The sequence below is a fragment of the Mauremys mutica genome, chromosome 9 (genome assembly GCF_020497125.1).
Source record: "Mauremys mutica isolate MM-2020 ecotype Southern chromosome 9, ASM2049712v1, whole genome shotgun sequence".
Lineage (NCBI taxonomy): Eukaryota > Metazoa > Chordata > Testudines > Geoemydidae > Mauremys > Mauremys mutica.
In genome coordinates, this window is record NC_059080.1 from 2,290,780 (window position 1) to 2,315,284 (window position 24,505).

General features: G+C 48.5%; 1 protein-coding gene across 2 annotated transcripts in view; it reads left to right on the plus strand.

The window, feature by feature from the left end:
* The first annotated feature begins 883 nt into the window (after positions 1–883).
* The window catches only part of PLS3 (plastin 3), an 88,661-nt gene continuing 65,039 nt past the window's right edge, over positions 884–24,505 (plus strand). The window contains exon 1 of one of the 2 annotated variants that reach the window (XM_045029947.1): positions 884–1,002. The gene's annotated coding sequence lies outside the window, so the exon portion shown is untranslated. Of the gene's footprint in view, positions 1,003–1,469; positions 1,595–24,505 lie in introns of those variants that run through there. The other variant, XM_045029948.1, reaches the window with a different exon arrangement.

The window sequence follows — 24,505 nt, forward strand, 5'->3', positions numbered from 1 at the left end:
TGTAGCCACAAAACCAACAAGGAGTCCAGTGACACCTTAAAGACTAACAGATTTATTTGGGCATAAGCTTTTTTGGGTAAAAAACCCACTTCTTGAGATGCATGGAGTGAAAGTTACAGACGCAGGCAAATTTAACACCATTAATTTGGGCTTGAATAGGGACTGGGAGTGGCTGGCTCACTACAAAAGCAGCTTTGCCTCTCCTGGAATTGACACCTTCTCATCTATTATTGGGAGTGGACCACATCCCCCCTGACCTGGTTCGCTACTTGTAAGGTAACTCCCTTCTCTGCAGGGGTCAGTATGACAATGCCTGCCTCTGTCATTTTCACTCCCTGCAGCTGAAGAAGTGGGGTTTTTTCACCCAGGAAAGCTTATGCCCAATTAAACCTGTTAGTCTCGAAGGTGCCACCAGGCTCCTCTCCATTGTTATAATTTGGCAAGTAACTGTAGGGTTTCTATAAGTTTAATTTACTGATGATGGGAAAAAGTTAAACTACAAGCATGGGACATGCCGGCTGATTATAAAAGTCAAACGTATCTTGCTCCAGTGTTGCCGCGGAGCTGTTTTAATTTACTCTATTAATTAACACAGACCAGAACCCCCCGATTCTTTACAGAGGCCGAAAGCTCCGCGTGAGGCTGGAGCTGCGCAGGGGGCCGAGCTCGCCGGGCGAACCAGGGGCGCCACCCGGGGAGTGAGTTTCTCTCCAGGCGGCTTCTCACCTGCGCCTTTGCCAGCTGTGCGCACAAGCCTGGGTGCCTGGCTCCCAGCCTGACCCGCTGGAGGCCGGCTCGGGGGGAGCCGGGATCCCAGCCCCGGCCTGGCCAGGGAGGCTCCCGGCTGGCTCGGTCCCGCCCCGCCCGGCCCCGAGTGACTCGGTGGCCCCGCCCGCGGCTGGCTTGACGCGCAGGCGGCCCGGCCCAGCCCCCCCGCCGGCCGGCCGGAGCCAGCAGCGCGGTGCCGGGCGCTGGACGCGGGGCGGCCGGAGCGCACGGAGCGTGAGTGGCGGGCGGCCGGGGTCTGCGGGCGCTGCCCGGCTGCGGGGCTGGGGGAAGCTGGCGGCGGCCCCGGAGCCGGGAACCCGCCCTGGGACCGTGTCCCGCTGGCGTGGGGCGGCCCCGGGCCCCCCTGCACCGCCCCGGGGAGAGACGCGCCCTGGCCGGGGGCCCTGGGGTGACTCCGCGCCGCCCTCGGGCCCTGGCCGGGAGCGAAGTCGCTAAACACAAACCCGGCTGGGTGCGAAGTCCCGCCCCTGCCCGGAGCTCGGGGGGGAGACGCGTCCCTCCGCGTTTGCAAGTAGCGCCCGGCTGCGCCTCGCCCGGCTCCCCGGCTCCCGAGGGGACGTCTCTTCTTGTCGCTGCCCCGTTCCCAAAGCTGGCAGGGAGGAGCGGGGCGCGCTGCACCCTTCGCCTTGGACTCCACCGGGGCAGCGCCTCTCACCGTGCCCGCCGGGCGCCGCCTCCGCCAGTCTGCGGCCGGGAGGTGCCTGCAGCAACAGCCTTCCCCGGGTGCCGGCGTGAAGCTCCGCTGTGAGGCGCGATCGCGCCCTAGGAAGCCATTCTGCAAATGGTCTGGGCTGAAAACTCTCAGGTTAAACCTGTGGAAAAATGGCAAGATCAGCCCCTCCCTGTGGGGAAAGGAGGCTGCTGCTGTGAATGGCATGTGATAGTAGGAAACAGTGAATTCATTGCAGTTTTCCTTCTAACTTATTTATGCAGAGTAGTAGCCCAAAGGCAGACCAGTCACTGGGCCAGGGAAATGTTCTGGTCCAACAGACCTTGTTGGACTAAGGGGAAATAGTCAGGGGACTGTTTTGGTTTATTTTTGTACATCTCTAATTTGGGATCAGAAAGGAAGTGTGACCAGAGATCCACTGAACAATGATTGTGCACGTTGGTGGTTTGGTGTAGGGCAGAGCTGTGAGGAGTGGACTTCTTCCCGGAGGTGCTGGGTCACATTTCCTCCTCTTAAGAATTTGCAAGCATTTAGCTCTAGCAGTGAATGTCTAACCTGAGGTGGTATTGGATCTTGATGCACTTGATGTTTTAACTGAAATGTAACTCTTGTCTGGGGCGGAGGTGTGTGTGTGTGTGTTGGGGGGGGGGGGGTTATCGAAAGACAGGAGTGGGGGAGCTGTATTGAGACTTCCATATGTATGCGAAAAAACAAACAAAATAAGCAACCCCCCAATCTTGGTTCAATATTAACCATTCCCTCATGTAGGGAAGTATATCTGCTTGCTTTATGGTACTTTCCTTACTTTATAGGGGACATCACTGATTTGATTTTTCTAAAGAGCTATTGTTATAGCTCTGAGAAAATGCCATTGAATTATAACCTCTGAGACTATTATTACATGTTACAAAATCCCAGTGGAATGTATGTGCACAACCAAAGCTATGCTTCCTGTTTTTGGTCTCTTCTGCAGATGGACTATAAAATATAATAGATATCTCAGATGAAACATTTTCTAGAGAATTCAGATATATTGTTCAACCAGTAATACTTGTGAACTTGCAGATGAGTCTAGTTAAAGGTAGTCCAAAAAGAAAACCTTCAGACTGACAGAATTACATTAATTAATTTTAAAGACGACAGCTGGAATGTGGATGTGGCTAGGACATAGCTTCAGAGATCAACATGTGTATACATACTGCAGATCTTAATTTATAGAAATTGTCAATATTTAAGAAGAGAGGCCTTGTTCAAAGGGGACCTGTTGGTAGGTCCGCAGTCTAGGACAATATTTCTTGGATGTTAATGGATAGAAGCATGATCATTTAAGTGTAATGTTCTGCAACTGTTTATTCATCCATGAGTGTTAATGTACAATTGTGTATATATGGTAGATCTCTGATTCCAGATCGACTGGAATGCTTCCAAACATGCTGTAATGGGCGGAATGACTTCTTTAAAACAAATATGCTAGAAAGTAACTTACTGCTCTTATCACAATTTGCTAATCTTACCAAGCATGATTTGTTTAAACAATTTGAGGATGTTGCCTGGTTGTAACCGAACTCTTCTGAAGGAGTTCTGCTTTTGTGGAAGATGGATTGCTTATTCTTTGTCTAGATTAAAAGATCACAGCAGTGATTATTTAATTCACTGCTCTATATTTAGCCTTGGATGGCTGTACTCAGATTCTCTTTGTTCTTTCATCAAAACTTATAAGACAAGGTTCTCCTTTTTATAAAGAGTGAAATGACTAGAACAAAGTTTCTAGAAGTGTACACATTCTTCATTAGCTTTATGTTGCTTTACTGTCCTTGGTTTCAGAATGGGGTGGGGCACTGGGTCTGATGACTGCATCAAATAGCTAGCTGATGGGATGCTTGGACATCACACAAAAATCCAGAGGAACTCCCTTCCCCTGACGCTTTCCTTGCTAATTTCTGTGTTCCCAGTTTCACTTCAGAAATGTAAACTTGTTCTGGAATTCAGAATGTTTGTGGGGGTGACCGCCACCCTGTTAAATGGTTTTGCTTGCTGAGCTTACCTGTATAGGACCTTCTAGTGCAGTGGTTCTCAAACGGTTGTACTGCTGACCCCTTTCACATAGCAAGCCTCAGAGTGCGACCCCTTCTTATACATTAAAAACACTTTTAAATATATTTAGCGCCATTATAAATGCTGGAGGCAAAGCGGGGTTTGAGGTGGAGGCTGACAGCTCACGACCCCCCATGTAATAACCTCACGATCCCCTGAGGGGTCCCGACCCCCAGTTTGAGAACCCCCATTCGAGTGGCTCTCTTGCTCTGTTGACCTGTGCTCTAAAGTAACAACTCCTTTGCTTTGCAGGAGTTGAGATACAGCAGTTCTAACTGTTAAAGATGGCTGCATTTCTGGTTTCTTCCCTCAACCCTATCCTCCCTGTCTGTCAATCCCTAAAGGATTAATTGAATGGAGTTATTGTTCATAGCAGCTGCCAGAGGTCCAGCAAATGGTAACACTGTTGCATACAGCTGTATAGATTAAACCTAATTTTAGAATGATTACTGGTGCCAGTAAAGCTGCACAGGTGCTTAGATGTTTGCAGAATCAGCACCTTAGTTACTTTTCTCCCTGATATTTGTTTGGATCTTAACATAATAGGGGAGAGAAACCTTTAACAAAACAAAGAAACAACCCCCCCCCCCAAAAAACCCCAAAACCAAAACAAGGCAAAAGAAGCACACATCGTCCCGAGTTTTCCTCAGTACAGTAGTGTCGCTTAAACAAAAAATAAAAAAATAAAATATTCATTATGGTCAAAACTCTTCCTGATTAGCGGCAATCATTGATCTGTTGACATAAGCTAGCTTTTGTGGCTCTTAAACGCCAAGCACAATATTATTGATTTTTAAAATGCGCTAAAGAGAAATGTCTGTGTCTCTTGTCCCTTTCCCAAGACCATTTTCATGTGAACTGCCAGTGGCAAAGGAAATGATTGTATTACAACATTTGCCTGCTTGTGATGGATTGGGTTTCATAGAGCCCCCACAGCACTCTATAAAATAACAGCTGCAGTTTGCACTGCACCCCAGAGCAGAATGCTAGTTATGGGACTGAAATATGTGCCAACCAGCTATGCAAGCTGCTCAGTTGACAGGTATCGGTGAACATGAAATACTGCCAAATCCAGACATTAAAGTGTCTCTGGTGTTATGGTCAGAGACTGTCTAATTTCACATGCTAATACATGATTACCTCTCTGTACCCTCCAAAGTAGGACTACATTATAAAGTCTAGTTTATTTTGGCTGGAACTTAATTTTATCAAAGACTATTATAGTGAAGTAATGGAAAAGTGACAAAACAAAGTGTTTAAATTAGGGTCTTGTATCTTGGTTTAAACCCAAACTTAACTATAGTGTACATTGAGGTGTCTTATGACTTCAGTAATAAAAATCAGACCTTCTTTGGTGAGTTATGCTCATAATCAATGCCAGTTCTGTGACTGACAACCAGGATTATGTGATAGGTTAAACTTTTTTTCACTTAATTTTGTAACAATGAAGCTCTCTTCCCTCTAACAAATGTCGGGAACAGCTGCTGTGTGATGTATGTGTTAGTACTTCTATGACTGACCACAGAGCAGTTAGTATATACCAACCTGTGTTCTAGGTAACTTTCCGATGGCTGTATTCATAAAAGATTCATTTGAAAAATAGTTTAATTAGCCTATAAAAGCAAAACACAACAGTTCTCCAGAAACTTCCAGATCTGCAAATGGCGGCTTTAGCCCACACCAGAGTTAAATGCCGTAGGTGAGATAAGTTTTTAAATCTGCCAAATAGTCTTATCAGAAATGCAGAGCAAAGGCTGTTCTTGAATATCCTTTGTTTCAAGTAGACTAGTGATGCAGCCTACTTGAAAGAGAAGAGTAAGGGAAGCTATCTTATGTTAGGGCGACTCATGAGTTTCTAACTTCCCTTTGTGCTGTTTGTCTTTATTTAATGAATGACAGGTCATCTCTCCCACATGCCCATCCCAAATATTTAGACAGGCATCTGTTGTCAGTATCCTGATGCATCTGCTCTCATTGACATGTGAGAAGCTAGGCTGTTGTGTAAGCAGTGATGACTGTATTTGCATTTGTTGACTGGCTCACAAATGAGTTTTTTGTGTACAAATGCTTCTGTCAATATCTGGGAAAAGGGTGCCTGTATGTACACCTGTCAGGCTTGGTTAGCTGAGGGCAGATAGCCTGGTGTCAGGCCACTCTCAATTAACAGCTCAAAAACTTTAATGCAGAGGTGGGTTGCCTGGTGGTGATGTCTTGTGCTTTTCCAGGACATAGAGTTCAGCCACACGCAGATCTCTGAAAACGAAGAAATACACGGGTAAGGTACATGCCACTCCTGCAGTGTCACCTGACCTCTGCCCCCTGGAGCTTGTGGTAGCCTTTGGGAATGTTTCAAGAAGGGGGGTGCCGAAAATAGACAAAGACATTTGTGCTCCGCTGGTTTGAATGCCAGCATTTATCTGCATGCACTCCAGCTGCATTCACTGTTGCGTAGCTATATTGAATGGTGAAGGGATTAGTTGGAGCAGATTGGAAGAGATCTCGGTATGAAATGAGGCGCACATGTACCTTGATGGCTCAAATATGCTGAGTTCTGTAAGTTGTCTGAGGTGCACAGGGTTGTCTTGTCATGGGGATTGTCAGCAGTCTGGTCACGCATGTAACTCTGGTCTCCAGGGCTTAGTGAGGGGTAAGTGAAGGTAACATAATGTCACAGAATGAACCCTCAAAGCAAGGGTGAAGACGTGTTAACACGTAGCATGTTGGGGGGTGGTGGTGGTTTGTGTGATTTGTGCAGCGTTTGAGAGTAGCCGGGGGTAGGTAATGCCTGTTTGCTCTGCCGGACCTGAACCGAGTTTTGCCTTTACAGTGTTCGTGTGCCCTGTCCCCAGAGAGTTCGGTAGCATCTGGAAGGACAGAGTGCCAGTGTCGCTTTGGCACATTGCCCTCTTTGAGCAATGCCCCAGAGTTAAGGTTATATTGCAGGAGTGGTGTGTACCTTAGCACCTTGCTTCTGGGTTTTCAGAGATTTGAGTGTAGCTGAACTTGTCTTATGCCCTTCCAGAACATCACCACTGAACAACCATAACATTTTGTTGGTGAAGTTTTTGGGCAGTTAACTTGTGTTTTGGTTAAATAATTTCTCAGCACTCAGGTGGCCCAACAGCCCGGCTCTCCTGCTCCTTGGCAGTGATCGATTGGCACAGAAGACACTGGATGCCTATTAGCCCCTTGACTGCCCTGCATCTTCTTATTTCCCATCTCTCTGGCTCTCCAGAACATGCAGGTTCTCTCTCCGTCCCACGGGTGGAGGACCTGGGCAGAGGGTGCAGGGACGGCTGCCAGTGGGGGGCATAGTTTGAAGCGGGGACAAATGGAGGAGGGGTCATGGGGGTGGGGAGAGGTTTGGGGGGCACAGCTCAACTCCTGGCATCCGGCATTGCACAGCTCTGACCCCTTTCTTTCCTCCCCCCATTTCCCTGCGCTGCTGTGACCTCCCTTCTTGCTCTAGAACCAGCAGCATCAGGGGAAGAGGAGTCAGGCTAGTGCTGGAGACAACCTGGGGCAGGTGGGGAGTCCTGGGTTCCTTCCTCTCATCAGCGATTAGTAGAGGAGATGGAAAGACCCTAAGCCCCCACCCTGGGCCTGGTGGAGCAGCTGTGAGGAGGCGTTGTTGGGTGACAGGGAGGGCACAGAGGACTCCATTTACCTTCCCCTCCAAGTACGCCACTGCAGAGGAAGGTGCCCACCCCACCCCGCGATGCTGCTCTGTCAGCTCCCAGAGAGCAAAGGCCCCTTTGAGGGCAATCCCTTAATTGTTGAGGGATCAGAGAAAGTCTACGTTCTTGGAAAGAGAGTTCTTCCAAGTTCTCGTCCTCACATCGGGTTTTCAAAGGCCTCGTGTTTGGATGAACCTCAACACAATAAGAATCGTCATCTAGCGCCGCGGGGGCCCCTCAGCAGCACGGCCCGAAGGGTCAAAGGTGGCAGAGAGGCTGAGCCTTCTCTTCCCCCACCCCCCAACCCTTCATCCCATCCAACACCCTTCATGTCCTCCCTCCCTTGCCGTCCTTTGCTCACGCGTAGCCCCATTGTTCAGGAGTAAGGCAGAGGAGCCTGACTCGTGCTTCCCTGACCCTAATAAGAGATACTCCGGCTGAGGCTTGGGAGCTGCAAGTGGTTCTTTCGTGTGTCTCCTGCGGCTCTTCGCAGCGCATGCTATTAAAACGCTGTGTGATTTCAGTATTAACCAGTGAGGATACTTCTACTATGTTAGTAACCAATTGTAGGTGGTAAAATAATAATACTTGGTCAGTCCTTTTGCTGTGAGAGAAAATATATATATGAGAGAGACTGACTCTAAATATTTCCCGTGTCGCTGTTTCAATATGACTAGATAGTAAATAAAACAATGGATTCACACGACGGTGACTTTTGGGTAATGTCGCTAATTTGGCTCCTGAAGCACTGAGGTCTGAGTATCGCTGCCCTCTTACTAGAGTCTCTCGTATCCTCTGTACTTCATTCGTGCTAGTTTCCTTGGCAGTTCTATCCAAAGTAAAATTGGTGTCTGCAGGTGGGTTTTAGAGCATGTTAAAACATTTTCTCTTACGCCAGGGCAGAGCTGCCCACGGAAGCCCCAGCAGGCAGAGAACAGCTAATGCGCCTGGCACATGTTCATTGAAACCTGTCATGTGTAGGGCTCGAGCTCACGGTCCACGGGGGCTGCTAAGGTTCAGTGGCCACCCGGTTAATGTGACAGCCGATGGCCTGCAAACCACCTGGCCTGAACAAAGCGGCGTTACTCCTGCTGCACGTGGGGCTTGTCCGTTAGGCTCAGGCTGAACTACAGGCCAGTCAGTCTCACCTCAGTCCCTGGAAAAATCATGGAACAGGTCCTCAAGGAATCAATCCTGAACCACTTAAAGGAGGGGAAAGTGATCAGGAACAGTCAGCATGGATTCACCAAGGGCAAGTCATGCCTGACTAACCTAATTGCCTTCTATGACGAGATAACCGGCTCTGTGGATGAGGGGAAAGCAGTGGATGTACTATTTCTGGATTTTAGCAAAGCTTTTGATACAGTCTCCCACAGTATTCTTGCCAGCAAGTTAAAGAAGTCTGGGCTGGATGAATGGACGGTAAGGTGGATAGAAAACTGGCTAGATGGTCGGGCTCAACGGGTAGTGATCAATGGTTCCATGTCTAGATGGCAGCCGGTATCAAGTGGAGTGCCCCAAGGGTCGGTGCTGGGGCCGGTTTTGTTCAATATCTTCATTAACGATCTGGAGGATGGTGTGGACTGCACCCTTAGCAAGTTTGCAGATGACACTAAACTGGGAGGAGTGGTTGATACACTGGAGGGTAGGGATAGGATACAGAGGGACCTAGACAAATTAGAGGATTGGGCCAAAAGAAATATGATGAGGTTCAACAAGGACAAGTGCAGAGTCCTGCACTTAGGACGGAAGAATCCCATGCACTGCTACAGACTAGGGACCGAATGGCTGGGCAGCAGTTCTGCAGAAAAGGACCTAGGGGTTACGGTGGACGAAAAGCTGAATATGAGTCAACAGTGTGCCCTTGTTGCCAAGAAGGCTAATGGCATTTTGGGTTGTATAAGTAGGGGCATTTCCAGCAGATCAAGGGATGTGATCATCCCCCTCTACTCAGCACTGGTGAGGCCTCATTTGGAGTACTGTGTCCAGTTTTGGGCCCCACACTACAAGAAGGATGTGGATAAATTGGAGAGAGTCCAGCGGAGGGCAACAAAAATGATTAGGGGGCTGGAGCACATGACTTATGAGGAGAGGCTGAGGGAACTGGGATTGTTTAGTCTGCAGAAGAGAAGAATGAGGGGGGATTTGATAGCTGCTTTCAACTACCTGAAAGGGGGTTCCAAAGAGGATGGATCTAGACTGTTCTCAGTGGTAGAAGATGACAGAACAAGGAGTAATGGTCTCAAGTTGCAGAGGGGGAGGTTTAGGTTGGATATTAGGAAAAACTTTTTCACTAGTAGGGTGGTGAAGAACTGGAATGGGTTACCTAGGGAGGTAGTGGAATCTCCTTCCTTAGAGGTTTTTAAGGTCAGGCTTGACAAAGCCCTGGCTGGGATGATTTAGTTGGGTTTGGTCCTGCTTTGAGCAGGGGGTTGGACTAGATACCTCCTGAGGTCCCTTCCAACCCTGAGATTCTATGATTCTATGATTTCTAACCTTTCCCCCCAGCGGCTTTGGGAACAGTCCATAGGCTGTGGAGCCAGAGGGGCCATGGCCCAACCTCGTGTAGACAGTGATCCCTTATGAATCCATTACAGCTGCTGCTGGAACAACCTGGCGCGTCACTTAGGCTGCAGCGTTGCAACACTACCAACCTCTGACTTGGCCACCCCTCAGCCCCGCGGGGGATGCTGAGCTCTGGCCCAGCGAGTGGTGGTGTGACCTACTGTGCTAGGAGCCTGACTCCTGGCAGCACCAGCTGGGTGGGTCGGTGGGGGGAGAGGCTCCCAGCCGAGGGCGGCCTGGGATCCCTGCAGAAGGAGCAAGGGGGACAAGCGGGACTGGATTGGAGTCCCTGCTGGGGTGTGGGGTGCCACTGCTGGCAGTGTCCCTGAATAACTGTCGAGGGTTTGCTGAGAGGTGGCTCTCTTGAGCCGTTCTTTCCCCCTCTTTCCTGTTTTTCCCACACAAACTCCTGTTGTGTGAACTAGTCTGTTCACACCAGAACACCCCGACCACCAGCCAGCATACCGTATTCCTGAATGCTTACAGAGCTGCCCCAAACCCGTCACGCTGGGATTTAAGAGCAGGGCTCTGGGTGAGACGAGGTGTATGGGAAGGAACATGTACTACGCTGGTGCGGTACTGTATTGCGCAGGGATTTGGTGCAACGTTGTGATAGTGCTTCCTAATTCCACACTAGCACGTTGGATCGAAACCTGCTCTATTTAAAGGGAATTTTTTAGGGATGGTAGCAACATAATGTCTATTCCCCAGGCTGTAAAGTTGCTATCTCAGCTATGGGGCTTCTGGAGATTTCATGGCCATTGCACACTCAGGAGTACTTGGCTGCAGTGTCGGCTTTAGGCCTATTCCACCAATTCCCCCGAATCGGGCCCCGCGCCTAAGAGGGCCCCGCGCCCAGTGAGAATCCCTTCCCTGGCTAGAGGTGCCTTTTTAATTTTTACTCACCTGGCGGCACTTCGGGTCTTCAGCGGCACTTCGACAGCAGGTACTTTGCTCGCTCCAGGTCTTCGGCGGCACTTTGGTGGCGGGTCCTTCAGTGCCACTGAAGACCTGGAGTGAGTGAAGGACCCACCGCCGAAGTGCCGCTGAAGACTCAGAGCACCGCCCAGTGAGTACAAGCCCCACATGTTTTGTTTGTTTGTTTTTTTTAGTCATCCCTGCCGGGGCCTTGTCGAAACTGTTCGAATTGGGCCCCACACTTCCTAAAGCCGGCCCTGCTTGGCTGGTGGATCTGTGTAGCATAGACCTACCAGCCTTCCCCAGCCTGAATGTCCCCTCTGTACTACTGTGTACAGCGCGGTGGGGCTTGCGCCTTCGTGCAGTACCTTAGTGATGTGCTAGCTGGAGGCTCCCGGGGGGGAGGGGATTCATTGCTTAATAATTCTATTGCCCGACTCCTGCTCTCTCCCCCAGAAGGCGGCACTAGCAATGTACTCTCTGCACTATAACCCTTGTTTCAGTGGTATTTGGGAAGCAGTGACGTGGGAGAAATACAGTGGTTTACCGATGTTGGGCCAACTTAATGTGTGGCTACGGCTGGTTGGCGTACGGGGAGGGCAGCAGGTGACATGGATGTTTTAGTTCAGTGCTGCTGAATGTTGCTCTTGTGTTAATCTTCATGGGCCAAATGTACCTTCTGGCCCATCCTCTTGCCTGTCCTTGATGAGGCTCAGAATTTCCTTTCCTGGTTCCTCAGCAGCCTGGAAAATGTGCATTCATCATGCAAGTTATTGGGCTTAATCCTGGGGTAAGTGGGCGAAATGTACCAGCCTGTCATATGCAGCAGGTCAGACTTGGTGATCTAGTGGTTCCTTCTGGCTTTAAAGTCTATGAATACAAATAACCACACTCAACAGAGGCTCTTGTGTGCAGTTGTAACTTAACTTAAATATGGTGCTTACCTGTAGAAAATACTTGTTTGTGTTCCGGTGCCTTGAAGAGCACAAGTTTAAAGCAACATCTTAAAGTACCATATCCAAAACGGAAAATAACGTCCTTTCTAACTCTGAGTTAAACGCAGGCCCCATCTCTTTGAAACTTAACACACAGGATAGATCTGCCTTTCCCTTCTGTTCACTTTTCATAGAAATTGGATTTGTTTAGTATAAAAAAAGCAAGTTCATATTCCCAAAATAGAATTGACAGTCTCTAAAGAAAGGTCACCAGACGACTGTCTCAGGATAGAATAGAATGGCCTGGCTAGAGAGTGAGACACACCCCATCTCAATTTAGGTTAAAAACAATGTTCTTTCCAGTAAGCTAGAAGCTGTGCCTGATGGGTTCACATCTTGGTAGATGGCTCTATGGGAAGCCCTCAGAGGAACTGTTCATCACTAAATCAGCAGGAACTGGTATGTTACTCTAGGTCCCTGAGGCTGTTAATGCTAAGGTCTGGTTTACACTACAGAGTTAGCTTACGTCGACTTAACTCTGTAAGTGTCTACCGATATCAGGGCTTTGGAGCGGAGCCCGGAGCTGGAGCGTGGAGCAGCTCCGGAGCAGTGAAGCTGCAGGTTTTTGCCTAGAGCTGGAGCAGAGCCGGAGCACAGCTCCAAAGCCCTGACCAATATAACTCGTTCACTACACTGACTTAACAACTCCACCTCCGTGAGAGTCACAGTGCTTAGGTTGATGTAGTTGGATGGACAGTGTCGGTGTAGACACTGTTGCTTACATCGACTGTTGCTGTCTTTCACAAACCATCCTGCCATGCCCCACGCTGGCAGTTAAATTGGTGTAAGTGTCCTGGTGAGGACAAGAACCACAAGAAGCATAGTGTGGACACGTAAAACCGATTCAATTACCGTGATGGTTGAACGTCAACATAACTTAGGTCGACTTACATTTTTGTAGTGTAGACTTGCCCTAAGTGTCTGATTGCAAACCAGCAAAAGCAAGGTCATTCGGTTACGAGTGAATATCAGTTGATGTTCCAGCATCAATTCTTGCTTTTTTTCAGAAGAGGCTTGGAGAAACAGGGACTGTGTCACGTGCTGTAACAGGTCCTACAAGCTCTTTAAAAATGCAGGTTGGCGACTGCAGATTTCTGTAGCCCAGGTATAAATTCATAACACTTGGGGGTCCCATCTCTGCTCCCTAGCAGAGTACATCAGTGACTGAAGAGGTGGGTGCTCGCTCTTGCTGACTCTTCCCTGCCTCTAGGATTCAGATTTTGGTTTTTCTTTTTGGAAAAAACTTACCTGGGCTTCAGCTATGCTTAGGAAAAAACAGACTGAACACACCACCCTGTTTCTCATTCGCACGCTCCGCGTTCTAGCTGCCTATTCCCACAGTGCCTTACAGCTCCCACATGACAGCAGTAGCGGTGTCCCTGCATCGTGTCTCTGGCCCTTCTCCCTTTCAGGACCGAATTCTGCTTGGAGTGGGTAGAATGGCGCTTTTTTTTTTTTTTTGGCAGGGGTGAGGTAAGGGGAACAAGTGGTATGGGAATAAAAGGAGCATTCAGATTGTGAGTCACAGTGAAAAGGCTTCTCCAAGAGGAAAGCCTTGCAATATGTTATCAGGACAGTCAGACTCTGTTAGCCTGGTCTCTGGAAGGCTGGTCCATAGCCGTATCCCCTGGACAGGGAATGCTTTCTCCCGGCTCTCACAGGCTTCGTCCAGGGCTTTGTGATCAGCAGTATCCCGTAAAGTGCAGCTATTGCAGTGGTTCATAGATCAAAATTTGGTCTTTGATGTAGCTGGAGCCTCACCCACTAATTGCTTTGAAAAGTAGGACTCAGGCCTTAAACTGGCTTCTGACTGGGAGCCAGAGGAGGGATTTGAGGATGCACTTGATGTGCTCACGGTGGCCTGAGTTATGGAGAAGGCAGCAGCCACATTCTGTCCCAGCTGCTAGAGCTCGGGCATCGCCTTCATGTTCAGCCCCGGAGACAGTGAATTGCAGGAACCTGCCCGGGAAGTGACCCATCTGTGGGTCGCTGTGGCCAAGTCCTCGTCCAGCAGGAAGGGACGTCACTTCCGAGCAAGCTGGAGGTGTAAGGAGGCGTTTTTGGCAACTGATGCCACCCGGTCATCCAGACTTAGTGAGGAGTCAAATCGGTTTGGCCACACTTTGACAAATGGGCCGTCAGTAGGTGCAAAGCCTTCCTTTCCCCTTTCTAATCAGCATTGCTTCAGTCTTGCCTGAGTTCGGCTTGGACTGGCCGCTCTCCCTCCACGAGCTGGTCTCTCACGGGCGTGAGACATGCTAGCAGTGACCGTGGCTGCGCCGTTTGAGAATGAAGTGTGGAGCCCCTGGCATCTCAGCGTCTCTGCCCGGCATCTCATGTAGGTAATGAAGAGGAGGGACCCAGCAGGGGAGGGTTGTCTGAGAGGAGGAGCAGTTACCCCTCACCCCACCCTGAGCTCTGCTGGAGAGGAGCAATTGGTCGTGCTGGACAGTCAGCTCCTGCTGCCTCACCTAGGTGTGGTCAGCTGTGTGCAAGGCGGCAGAGAAGTCCAGCAGCTTAAGCCTGGACACCACACCTATGTCTGTGGCCATGAGACCATCTTTTCGTGCCCTGGAGCCGTCTGTTTTCTGTGCCCTGGTCCGAACTCTGATTGAGACACCCAGGATTCCCTGACCGTTATGGCTATTGTAGGTCCCCTCCTTCCCTTTCTTCAGGGCCTTGTTTTGCCTCGGTTGCATTGAGCGTGCTCAAATCCACAAACCAGCTTGGGCAGAGTCCTTTGGCCTGCTAAACCCAGGGTTGTGAGTTCAATCCTTGAGGGGGCCATTTAGGGATTTGGGGATTGGTCCTGCTTTGAGCAGGGGGTTGGACTAGATGATCTCCTGAGGTCCCTTCCAACCCTAATAATCTATGATTCTATGTTGGCTGACATGGCTTAATGGGCTTAACTTGAGAGTAAGTAGGGACCACTAAGGTCTCTTGTCCCTTCTCCTCAGGGTGGGGAATCACTGATCTGTGGTTTCAAAACAGCCCTGCACAAGTGCCGTGCTGAGGATTCTGGGGGAAACTGTTGCTCCCTGGAGCACCGCTGCAACGCCCCCAGCGTGGTTGGAGCTGAGCTCTGAGTGTCCACACCAGGAAAGGGGTGCGTGGTCGCTAGAACCGGTGTGGCGGTCCCATCTCCATGTGGCAATCAGAGGGAAACCCTGTCTTGCTGCAGATCTGTCTTTTCCGGGCAGTGGTAGTGACGGGCTGGGTTTGAGCTCCATTGGGGCATTTTCTGATCTGTGTGGATCTTGGCTCTTGGTTTTTCCTACTTGGAGCTGTTGTCTGCAGCAGAGAGAACCGGGTTACAGGGGTTCAGGGAGTGCCAGGAACTTCAGCTGCTTGCTGTGCCTCCTCCGCCCGGCTCCCTGCGATGCAGGGGAATGGTGGGAGGGACCATGGGCATCCTCAGCGTGTAGAATGCAGAAATGCGATCAGGACAGTTGCACTTTGTGGCGGGGTGGAGGAGGTTTGTGGACACGTCACCTAAGCAGTGGCAAATTAGCCACTGGGCCAACGGAGCCCCGGCCAGCTGGGGGCCCCCGGAAAAAATCTGCCACTGGGTGGCAGAAGCTCAGAGCCCTGGCTGCCGGATGGGCAGGGTAGGAGAAGCCCCCACACCCTGACCCTGTTCCGTGGCAGAATGGGGGCAGGGCTGCAGGCAGAAGGGGTGGGAAAGGCTCCCCCCTTGCTCTGGTTCAGGGCCCCAGGAAACCTTACTCTGCCTCTGAAAAAGCTGGAGGATAGAAAGGTTTGGCCACAAGCACTGATGTATGTGTGCCGTGTAGATGGATAAGTGGGGAGTGGATAAGAAGAGATGGTTGTGTCTGAGCAGGCCAGAATTACTCTGCGCTTGGTGTCTGAGCAGACAGACCACTCTGGGCTTCATGCTTTCTTTGCTTGGAATGGCTTCCCTGCCCTCCTCGGCCAAACGCCTTATCTTGCTTCCTTTGAAACCACACGGCCCCTCTTTCTCCTGGTCTGTTCTGTGTCTGGTGGTTCTTAACTTTGACTGTAAGATCTTCAGGGCGGGAAATGGTGTGCATCGCTTCTGGAAGGCACTGTGTAAATATACCGTAGGTGGCTTATACAACTCCCTTTTGTAGCAGTAAGGAGTCTGCTGCCTAGCAGTGTAAGGGCTGGAGCCTTTGTTGGAATATTTTTTAAATTGCTTGATACTACTTTAGTTGAGATTAGAGAGTTTGTGTGTTCGCTTAGAGGTGGAAAAAACTGACACCTGCTGTAGCGAGATGATAGTCTTCAATGTAAGAAGCTACCGCTCTTCAGGAGCATTGGAACCAGGCTGTTCTAGAACACATGCGGAAATCTTAAAATACCCTAAATAAGGAAAACAGTGAGCCCTTACCCTTTGTAAGAGAAACCTGTAAACGCAGAGATCCTTGCTGTATGATTGGTCACAAATTCATGCCCAACTAAAGGCAAAATTCCCTGCAGTGAGATAAAGTGGAAAGAGCAGAGTTGGAAAACGGAGAAAAGGCAACAGAATGTCCAATGTCTCATGCTAAACGCTGCTGTGAATTTGGACAACCTGGCATTCCACTTAGAAAGGGTGAGTAAATATCCGCACGTCTAGAGCTGTGTCATTCCCTCTTGATTCTCAGAGTACGGAACGCAGCATGTAACCCCCAGCAACCTGGCTCCTATTAGCTATGGAGATTGTGCTTTAACTTTGTTGCTTGATGAAACTGGTTCTGGTGCACTTACTCCAGATGGTAGCTCCACTGTCTTTCTGTGAAGCAAGACTATAAATCCAAAATGCTGATGTGGAGCTGCTAACAATGTCCTTTTGAACTCCTCAGAAGTGTGGGTTTTTCTAAAAACAACCAACCAACCAAGCAAAAAAAACCTCCCTAAAAACCTCTTACTCTTCCATTAAGATTACACCAAGTATAAAAGAATGAAATATATTTAGATACTAAATGTGTAGTAAAGCTAGCAGGAAAATAACAGGGTATGTAATCCTGTAACTAGACTGTTGCATTGCATGCACAGAAGGGGACCTGCAACCTTTGACTCTGGCATTTGCACACTTTTGGGTATCTAGTGTGGAAATAGAGAAAGAATGGACGGGGATGGGAAGGGGATTTCAGTGCAAACAGTCCCCTCTCCGACACTAACAACATACCTCAATATTCTCCCACTCTTCTGTGTGGAATAATTTTAAGACTTAGAGAGCAAAGTCACTGTAGATCCCCACCATTTTTCTCAAGTCAGTCACATAGCCTGACACCACAGTGACCTGGAGAGAGGACAAGGTTATGCTCTGCCTCAGTGTGGTGAAAATACCAAGTGATAAGGGGCATAACTTGCATAGTTCATTCAAATGTAACACTTGACATGTTTCAACTATTCAGCTTTATCAACAATAGCAGTGTGTGTAACTAACACAAATTGCAACACCTCTAGCGATTGTAATGAAACGCAGCTTTGTGTATGTGGATTTTATTTCACAATGGCAACAAGAGTTGTCATATCCCCATTAATTTCTTAAAATGGACTAAACTGGAGACTTCTATTTCTGTACTTTTAGCCTGGATGGTGGTAGAGATTACTGTAAGTGTCTTGCTGGTCAATTCCTCAGGAAAAGTTAGAGAATACAAAGAGATTGGACCAGTAAGCGTACTTGGTAGTTAGTATGCTAGTATGATCTAGTACAGGGGTCGGCAACCTTTCAGAAGTGGTGTGCTGAGTCTTCATTTATTCACTCTAATTTAAGGTTTCACGTGCCAGTAATACATTTGAACGTTTTTAGAAGGTCTCTTTCTATAAGTCTATAATATATAACTAAACTATTGTATGTAAAGTAAATAAGTTTTTAAAAATGTTTAAGACGCTTCATTTAAAATTAAATTAAAATACAGAGCCCCCCGGACCGGTGGCCAGGATCCGGGCAGTGTGAGTGCCACTGAAAATCAGTTTGCGTGCCGCCTTCGGCACACGTGCCATAGGTTGCCTACCCCTGATCTAGTATCAGCCCTTCGTTATGCAGAAGGCAGACTTCTGACAAATCTCCCATGCATAGGAAGAAAGGTAACAGAATGACTGGCTTAAATTAGGGTAGTGGCAGATCAGTAGTGTGCATCGTCTAGGGCAGGGGGTCTCAACCTTTTTTTCTTTCGGAGGCCCCCCCAACCTGCTATGAAGAACTCCACAGCCCACCTGTGCCACACAACTGTTTTTCTGCAGGGCTGACATTAGGGGGTAGCAATTGCCTGGGGCCCCACACCACAGGGGGCACCGTACAGCTAAGTTGCTCAGGTTTTGGCTTCAGCCCCAGGCTGCAGTCCAGTGCGGCAGGACTTTGGCTCTCTGCCCTGGGCCCTGGCAAGTCTAATGCCGGCCATGCTTGGCGGACCCCCTGAAACCTGCTCACAGCCCTCCAGGAGGCCCCAGATCCCTGGTTGAGAACCACGGATCTAGGGTGCCTTCCTTTGTCTTCCCCTGGCTGTCTTGAGGATGCTGCCTTTCGAAGCCGCTGTAACCGATCTAGGCAGCTGCTGTTAGCCTCTCCCCCGTGATGTAGGCTATGTAGGGCAGGTCTTGCTCTTCTCTTTGCAGGAGAATCAGCTGCGAAGGCCCCTTAGCATAGAGCCTAAGCAGTCTTTAAAAGAAGTTAACCTATTTGCCCTGCCCATTGCTTACTGTGACAGTAATAACGTGGAGCGGTTCTGCTGCCTAACTTTCATGTGCCTCTGATCTTACTCTGTTGGAAAGAAGGAGGGAGGCAAAACAAATTCCTACCCCCTCGCCAGGGCTGCTGTGTCTGACTCGCTGGGGAGTGCTGCTGTGAGAACTGAATGCTGTCTCAAGGCAGGTCAAGTTGCTGGATCAGCAACAAAGTTAACTATGTCCCTAACTGCACTGACACAACTGAGTGGCAATTTGTATTAAGATTATTCATCCCTGTAACTGGAATTCACATCCTATGAATCCACAGTTCAGATTGGGATTGTTTGGTGAAGAAAGTTTTGTAAATACTGGGGCCCCATTTACTTTGTCTTCATAATGATCTTCCATTCTCTTCCCTGCTAATCTACTGGCAAGGGTCTGTGCAAAACGAGTTCTAGCCAGGGTTGTGGCTTTGAGATTCCAGGACGCTGACTATTCTGGAGACAGGCTTAAATATTCTTCTGTTTTGGAGCACTCCCTGGAATCTTGAACAGGAGTCCAGTGGGCAGGCAGAGACTCCAATCTGTCACTGTTTTTCTTGGGTGAAAGCAGTGTTTGTCTTTGCTCTAAGTAATGCAGCTGTGTAGAGCTGCCTGCAGTGTACCAACTACTGTAGAATATGTAGTAAAATGTTGCTTTGAACCAGAGAGTAGAAGAATGTGCTCATCTCGAACTGTTTGTGGTGGCTATAGGGGTTAAGCTAATGGCAACAATATTCCCTTAGAGTCCCCATCTTCACGGCTTGCGCACAACGCATTTCACCATAAATGCGGCGTTAAAAGAACAGTGCTTCGTTTAGGCCCTGAAGCATGATTATTAGTGTTGGGATCAAGGAGACGCGGAGTCAAGAGGTTTGTTAAGCAGGCGTCCCGAGCTCTCTTGAGCTGGGTTTTTATTAGTAATTAGAACAAAGAGCATGAGATCACAGTTACTTGTAACATATTGATTGGTTCACCCATAGCCATCTCCCTTTGTGCAATATATCATAATTGGTGAAGGGGCTACGTGAGCTATTGGAGGGGCTACGTGCGCTATTGCCTAGCCTGTGCTTAATCAATAACCTGAGCATTGCTTTACCTTAAGCCAGGAGTAAATGTAATAAACACGTGTGTGGTTTGCCAGCACAGCATGTTTCACTACACCTCCCCCTTTTTGTTTTTAAGCAATTTGCAGGCATAATTCTAGCACCTCCCCCACCGCCCTCTGCTCCGTTAAGCAGAAGGTACTTTGGTTTAAAGTCTTTGCAAATACCTCCCATATATTAAGATGAACCCCCCCAGTCACTATCGGTCCCCCTTCCGTAGGGACAGTAGTTAAACTGAAAATAATTATCGTTAACAAAAGTACAGAATTGGCATTTAAGGAGGCTATTAATGCCATCATATAGTTCTCTGCCGTTTTCTCTTGTCCTGTTTTTTCCAACAGTTGTTCAGCCTGATTAGCTAGGTTCTTTACTTGGCCCCATGTGGCAGGTGCATTTCGCTGGCCCCCTCGTTTTCGGCCCGTTGTTACTTTTCCTTGTTCATCATATAAGTGTATGTTGAAGTCAGGGATGGGGTTGCTCAGTCCCTGATGCCACGCCATCCTTGTATGGTCGAACGTATCGTGCAGGTACCCAGAGCGGGCCGCTTGGTGTTGATACAGCTGCGTAACCGCGCCCCCAGGTGATTAGTGGCACAGGTCCGCTCCACTCCGGGCCAGGTAGCTGACGATAGGTTACCTTTGGAGCAGGAAGAACTTCGGTTGTCTGATAATGCCGTTGTGCCCTGGTGAAAAATTGAGAATTGAAAGGTAATAGATTTAAATGATTGAGTGTAAACAGTACTTGAGCCAGCCATTCTTCCTTTTCTGTCAGGCTGCCGGGGACAATTCCCCCTTTTTGTTTTTGCCGCAGGAGGGCAGTTTTTAATGTGCGATTAGCTCGTTCTACAATGGCTTGTCCTTGGGAATTGTATGGGATGCCAAAGGTATGCGTGATTCCCCATCGCGTGCAGAACGCTGCCATCGCTGAAGAGCAATAGGCTGGGCCGTTGTCAGTTTTTAAAGCTGATGGCTTTCCCATCACTGCAAAGGAACGAATGAGGTGATTACAGACGTGTTTGGCTTTTTCCCCTTTTTGTGGCGTTGCCCATATATAGCCAGAATAAGTGTCTATGACTACATGCAAATAGGACCAGGGAGCTAATGGTGGGAACCGAGTGACGTCCATTTGCCACAATTGGTTTGCACCTAGCCCCCGAGGATTTACCCCGATAGCGGGTCCTGTGAGGTTTCCAGTACACTCAGGGCACTGCTGAATAATCGCTTGTGCATCAGATAGTGGTATGGAAAATTGCTTGGCCAATGCCCTAGCATTTTGGTGATGTAAGGAGTGACTTTCCATAGGAGAGCAGGGGAAAGCCTTTAAGGCGTTATCAGCATAGGCATTGCCTTGTGAGATTTCTCCGGGGAAAGGCTGATGACTCCTAACATGTGCGATAAAAAATAGATGTCGTCGGTGACGTAATATCAGTTGTAGGGAAAGAAATAAACCAAGCAAATTATTATCCAAAGATGCAGTAACACAACTAGAAGCAATATTACTAACAACATTGGCAGCATACAAACTGTCCGTTATGAGGTTAACTGGTTGATCAGAAAATGTGTTAAAGGCAAGAATTAACGCAGCTAGCTCCGCACGCTGAGGAGAGCGTTGCGGTAAGGTAAACTGGGATTTCCACTGGTCATTTTTCTTCCAAGCAACCACCCCTCTGGAGGGGCCACCATCGGTGAAAATGGTAAGAGCTTCTGTTATGGGAACGGGAGATACCAAGTAGAATACTTTCAGTGGAATATGCTGAGCAACTTGGAGACGAGGATCCTTGGGAGTATGGTAAGTTACAGACCCAACATAATTGGCTAGGGCTATTTGCACCTCCTCCGAGTGCATACATGCAACTTCCCAGGTGGCGATGGGGATGGGGATAATAATGTTTACTAAATCCATGGCAAACAAGTTTAGTGCTCGATTGCGTCCTTTAGTGATTAATTGAGCAAACATTCCAGACAATGGGACGAGTGTGTTTTTGTGTGTGTGTGGTAAATACATCCACTCGAGGATAAATTCTCTCTCACTTGTATGTTGAAGTAATGCCCCCATGAATTGCTTAGTGTCCCCAAGAATCATTAAGGATGGGGGCACGTCAGGTACTGCTCTATCTACCCATCTTTCTGCCATGGCTTCGTTGACCTTATGCACTACCTCCCGTTGTTCGTTTGTTAGTGATATTATGTCTCCCGGTTGCTTTCCTAATTTTAGGGCATTAAACAGTGGAGTTAGCATAGAAGTGGGAATCTTGTAATACGGTCTTATCCAATTTATGGATCCTAGAATTTGCTGTAGTACTACATATGTTAATTTTTTTGGCAAGGTAAGTTTTGGAAGTATGGGCATGGAGTATGCTGCAAGCATTTTATGACCTAAATATTGAAAAGGTTCGGATTCCTGTATTTTTTCCGGGGCTACTACCAGACCCGATTGACTTAAGATATCCGTTAACTCACTTTTCCATGTGGTGGGTAGGGGCCTACCGGCTATTAAGATATCATCCATATAATGGTATACAAGTAGCTTTTTGAACTTATTTCTGAAAGGTTGAAGAGCAGTGTTTACAAAATACTGACACATGGTAGGGCTATTTAACATGCCCTGGGGTAACACTTTCCAATGATAACGTGTTGTGGGTTGGGCATTGTTCAGGACTGGCACTGTGAATGCAAAATACTTTCTATCCTTTTCCTGTAACGGTATTGTAAAGAAACAATCCTTTAAATCAATTATCGCTACCTGGTAGTCATAAGGGATTAAATTTGGATTGGGGAGGCCACACTGCAGGGGGCCCATTGGTTCTAGTATTTTATTAATTTCCCTCAAATCGTGAAGGAGCCTCCATTTTCCTGATTTTTTCTTAATTACAAAAACAGGAGTATTGTACGGGCTTGTAGTATGCTCAATGTGTTCATCTTTCAATTGTTGCTCAACTAATTGCTGCAAAGCTTCCAATTTGTCTTTAGGTAACGGCCATTGTTCTACCCAGACTGGTTTATCAGTTTTCCACTGTAACGGAAGAGCCTGAGGCTTACTCATCTTCCAAAACCAGTTTTGCCCCTATCTGTTCTAACAAATCTCTTCCCCAAATGTTAAACTGTAAAGGCAATATGCAGGGTTGAATATATGCTATTATGGGACCTTGTTCCTGGGATTTTACCGGTAACCATTGAGAGCTCTTTTTAGATGCTTGGCTTCCTCCTACCCCGAATACCGCAGGGGCTATCTCAGAGGGCCATTTAGGTTCCCAATCCTTTTCAGCTATGACAGAAACATCCGCCCCTGTGTCCAACAAACCGGTCAGCCACTTACCTTGGAGGTTATACTTACGTTGAGGTTTGTGCAGGGATATTCGGTGTACCAACGCCGCCACCTGTGGGTGAAAGGAAGAGTCGCTGTCGCCTTCAGTACGGGTTGATCCAAAGCCTCCTGTACGTGTTACCTGTGATTTTTCTCCAGGGAGCTCATATGGCAACAGTATCATTTGTGCCCAGGAGTCCCCTCGTCTTAAAGTAAAAGGCAGGTGACTCCAATACTGAACATATATTTTTCCCTGATAATCAGCATCAATCACTCCTGGAACTACCATAATTCCTTGTTTGCTTGCTGATGACCGAGGGAGTATAATGCCCACCGTCCCTTCAGGAAGGGGCCCTTTTAATTGAGTAGGCATTAAAAGAACTTCCCCCGGTAAGAATGAGGATTTTTCTTCTTGATTATACAAATCTATTCCAGCACTGCCGGTCGTTGCCGGTTGCGCTGTAGTCAATTCTTCCGCCCCCATTGTTTTTCCAGGGCCCGGGGAGGGCCCGGTTATTGGTTTCCCTGCCCCAGTCCTGATCGACATTGATTTGCCCAATGATACCCCTTGTTGCATTTAGGACATTTTTTGGAGGGCCTACCCCCTTCCTGGGGTCTTCCTTTATGTGCTCCCCCTCCGGGTGCCCTACACTGGCTTTTAAAGTGACCCGGTTTTTTGCAATTAAAACAATTTCCCGTGGGTTTATTACCTTGTCTTATAGCCCCCGCCAAAAGAGCCATAGCATGGGTTTGACTACCGACATCCGCGCAAGCCTGAATCATGTCTGCTAAAGTGTATGAGGGGCGATGTATTATAGATTGCAGTACCTTCTTGCAATCAGCATTAGCTTGCTCATAGGCCAGTCGCCGTAAAAGCTCTGTCTGTGCCTCCTCGTTATCAACCTGCCGCTGTACTGCTTCCTTGAGCCTATCTATGAACTGCGGATACGGCTCTGCAGGCTGCTGCCGGGTGGCTGTGAAAGACCTAGTCGGTTTCCCACTTACGGGAACCCTTCTGAAAGCTCTCATAACACTAAGTTTAGTACGAATATATGTATCTGGGTCTAACTCCAACTGTCCCTCTATAGTGCTAAATTGGCCTGCTCCATAAATCTGGTCAGGCGTGGCAGCTGGGGTTGAGTATCCCACAGCAGCTAACCTAAACTCACTGTCCCACACCATATACTGGGCGGGGGTCAGCACCATACGAAATAAGTCTTTCCAATCTTGTGGAGCCATAATGTAGCCATTTCCAATTCCTTCTAAAATGCCTGCCACGAAATTAGACCTGATGCCTGTCTCCGTGATAGCTTTTCTCACCTCCCTCAGTACTGTATACGGTAGCGCCGTCCACTCTCTGGCGGCATTGCCCTGTGCATCGACTCCTGCCGCTATAGGCATTAACATGGGCAACTCCCCCTCCCACTGATGTTCTTCCTCCAAATTCAATTCCCCCGTCTCACGCGCCAACGCAACCGCCGCCCGGACGCAGCCCCCACGATTCCCCCGGAAACAAGGCTGATCAGTTCCTTTATTAACGGAGGGATCCGAGGGCCGCTGCCCCGTATCCGACACCGCAGGCGCTGGTGGTAGCACCCGCGGGTACGGAGGCGGTGTTGTCAGCGCGAGAAGCGGGGCGGCAGTGAGAGACGCCTGTGGCCCCAGTTTTCCCACTGCCTCAGTACAGCGCTGCCACATGAGCAGGTGCTGTACT